This window comes from Cucurbita pepo, chromosome 3 (genome assembly GCF_057944985.1).
Source record: "Cucurbita pepo subsp. pepo isolate OVF chromosome 3, ASM5794498v1, whole genome shotgun sequence".
Taxonomy (NCBI): domain Eukaryota; kingdom Viridiplantae; phylum Streptophyta; class Magnoliopsida; order Cucurbitales; family Cucurbitaceae; genus Cucurbita; species Cucurbita pepo.
This window is the reverse complement of record NC_141800.1, coordinates 10007235-10010924: the sequence shown is the minus strand read 5'-3', so window position 1 is coordinate 10010924 and position 3690 is coordinate 10007235. Positions and strand designations below refer to the sequence as shown.

Here is a 3690-nt window from a genome sequence, read left to right as displayed (position 1 = left end):
GCGAGGAATCCCCGTTGTTCATCATTCTAATTGAACAATACTGAATACTGTCTACTGTACTGAAACTTCAAAAGGCTTATCCAAGCAAGCCCTGAAATGCCATTTCATGGATCTTCAACAAATCTGACTTTGGAATACCCTTTTGTTCTTATTTGCATTTGACATAAAAGGCATCTATGAAAAGAAAGAAAGATAATGTGTCAGAAATAGAGGGGAGGGTATAGCTCAGTTAGTAGAACGGAGGACTCAAAATCCTCTACCGGTTCAAATCCGCTATTGACAATAAGGCTAATGTGTAGGAAATGGCTAGTATCGCTCAGTTGGTAGAGCACTCCAAATCTTCGTCTCACCCCTTTGTTTGCTATGAAAAGAGAAATACGGAGAATGTGTAGGAAATGGCCGGGATAGCTCAGTTGGTAGAGCAGAGGACTGAAAATCCTCGTGTCACCAGTTCAAATCTGGTTCTTGGCAAATCATGAATTTGTATGTCTATCTATTCTACGGATTAATTAATCAAATAGATTATGAAATCGTTAATGAATGATGTCTGGCAATATACCCTTTAACAATACTATATATATATTTGTTACTCTATTTATAGATGAGTCAAATACACAAGTCAAGATAAAGAGGAAGGAGAGATATATCAATATGTAAGGGCTGGATGGATATCGATATGTGAAAAGAATTAGCAGCTTTTGTTTCCTCTTCTTTTTGTTCTCTGTCTCCTCATGTTCAATTAAGACTTATATACATATTGGAAAGGTTCAATTAGTTCGTTAGTTGGTTGAAAGGCGGGAATGACCAAGATTCATCTCCGATCCAGTCGAAATAGAATCCTCTTCTCTTTTCATGTATTTTTCTTAGATTTCTGCATTTCCCCTTACGTGACTTTCTAAAGCACATCTAAGTGATATATGTATGCGTGATACATAGTTATGTAGAACTCATTTAGTTCACATCCTATTAGCTCGGCTCATCCCAAATCAGTATCTGTCATTCATTCGACATTGGGGGCAATAGAATCCTTACGTAAGGGCCAGCCATCCTACCCACCAGGCATTAAGATACGCTGACGCCGTGGATGATTATCATCTGCAATTCCCAACATATCATTAGATTCCCTTTCTGGAAAATCTGCACTTTCTTTTCCAAACCCAGAAAGAAAAGAGACGGAATTCCTAGGATTGATCCTTGCGGCAATTTGATGATGCCTACCTCTTCCGGTTGATCTATACCATACTCTCATCTCGTAAGGTGATACACACTAGCTAACAGTCAGTCCGCCTGGTGCTACATCATAAGCACATTGGGTAGATAATGGTAACCATATACATAGAAAATGCCTGCAATGGAATGCCACTCCTCGGGCTTGATTTGTAAAGTCTCTATTCCGAAACCCAAACAAAGATCTATGAACCAATCAATGTTTGACTAGCCAAGAAGACAAATGACCCTTTTTATCTCCCACACTTGTATTTTTCTTTGTAAAAGTCTTTCCCATTTACGTTCTTTGTTATTCTGTACATTTGTATACTTACTACTTCCCCTAATTCACTAATTCGTAGGAAGATACTGCCTACACTTGACTTTTGTATTTGAAAAGAGTTGTTTCAGGAGGGATGATCCATTAAGTATATGATGGTTGATAGAATAATCCTTGATCGTAATTTCCAGTATGAGTACTTGGTTGGGCCAAGATGCAATTTGTGGTTGGTTAAGTACACCGATTCTCCTCTTGAGACTGAATTCGATCTTCCTTCATGGATTTCTTTCTTTCTTTTCTGACTGGACGAAGTTTTGCTATTGCATCTATACTATAACAGCCTCGGGTTTAGGTGGCCGGCAAATACACACAGGAATTGAATTAACTTATCCCCGAACAGTAAACAAAGACTCAACAAGAGTTTACGAACTGAACTACTGATACTGAACGAACCCCCTGTAATTGTACATGCTCCTATAGCAAGAACATATATTGGTTCAGGCATTTGCTCATAGAATCTGTCTGCCTAAAGAAGGAAGGAGCCATTTTCATTGTTACCGTACCTGCTGTGAAAAGTCCGCCTGGCTAGGACTAGATCTTGGTACCAGTCCATAAGGATCAAAGTCGAATCCTGAACCTAGAAGCGAATTCAATGAAGCAACAAGAAAGAGGTACCATAGAGAAGCGGTCATAAACAGGAGAGTCTTGACCCATTTGAAAGAAAGGAAAGATCATTTGATGTAGTTGAAATAACTGAAGCTGAAGTTTGGGTTGTTCGATCAAGTAAGGGAAACAAGAATGAATAACAGTCTCAATTCCTATGCTCCTTTTCGCCATGCATAAACTAAACCGACAATTAGGATAGGATAAGCACGAAAATGAGAGCTTCTATAAAGACACCCTAATACATCAACATTGCCCATGGATAAAGGATCAAGAAAGAACCGTTTCAACATAAAAAACAACAAAAACTATAGCAATAATAACAGATTAGAAATTGTACCCAAGCATCTCATCGCCCATTGGTTCTATCTATTACCGATTCATAACTCGAAACTTTCTCGAAACTTTGCTAAGAGGGGCTAAAACTACAGAAAGAAGAAATGCCTCGGAATAAGACTTTCTATTATTAGAAATACCCAGAAAATCTCATATTCGGAAAGCAGAAAGATAAACAAACGTACTCCTATCAATGTAACAAGTATACCGGATTAGTCGATTCGAATTGAAATTCATTGTTTTTTACCGAATCACCTACTTGAGTTTGTTTGCTTTTCGCTACATGTCTCGTTTAAAGATTCAGCCACTAGAGACTAGAATCCTATTTATATAATATCTATTATAGCCAGAATACATATATTACAGTAGGAACTTACTTCTATTTAGTTAGGAACTCGTATTGTAGTGATTGAATAAGGAAAGAGAAGGAAGACGACTACTTGAGTTTTGTGCTGTACTAGATAAGGTATACCAAGAGAAAAGCCCATTTATTTGACAATGGTTACAATGAAAGCAAATTCTCAAACTCTAGCTTGGCCACAAGTCAGTCGTTCGTAGATCCATGTGATTTACTAGGGAGGGCATTCAATTGATTTGCATTGGGTTAGGGTGGAGTTTTTAACCGGTTGGTTTCATGTCATGATTTTTCAACCACAAATTGACTAGAAGGAAGTAGGTAGCCCAAAGAGAAAGAAGAAGTATTACATCTTGATTTTGTATGGGAAAATAGGCTAGCATATCTCATTTATCTACAAGGATGAGACATTAATGTGATGAACCAAATCAAGTGGACAGTTACAAAGAATACAAATACAAAGAATAATGAGGAAAGGAAAACTATTCATTCTTTTTTTTCATTATTCAAAAGGGCTGTACGGACTCGAACCTATGACCCTTTCGGTAAAACAGATCAAACTTCTTATTACCAAAATGATTTGAATTCACCCAACATGCATTTTTTTGCATTGGTTTCATTAACTACTAGAAATAATAAGCAAGTTAGTGTACCTTGTTCTTGACAGAAGAAGAGATGGTTCCATCCATGTGCTCTGATTCATTTGATTTTGATTCGAAGGAGCACTACCAAAGTCTTTTAAAGAAAGAAGGGTTATCCGTAGGTCTGCTTCTGACCTAGATCAACTTCAGATGGAAATGGAATCTCTATCGTCCTGCTTCTGCTTGCTTCTGCTTGCTTCTGCTTAAAG

General features: G+C 37.6%; 1 non-coding gene across 1 annotated transcript; it reads left to right on the top strand.

Annotated features, from left to right (window-relative positions):
• Positions 1-398: 398 nt before the first annotated feature.
• Positions 399-471, top strand: TRNAF-GAA (transfer RNA phenylalanine (anticodon GAA)). Its single transcript has one exon. It is a non-coding gene; the product is annotated as a tRNA-Phe (tRNA).
• The last annotated feature ends 3219 nt before the right edge of the window (positions 472-3690 follow it).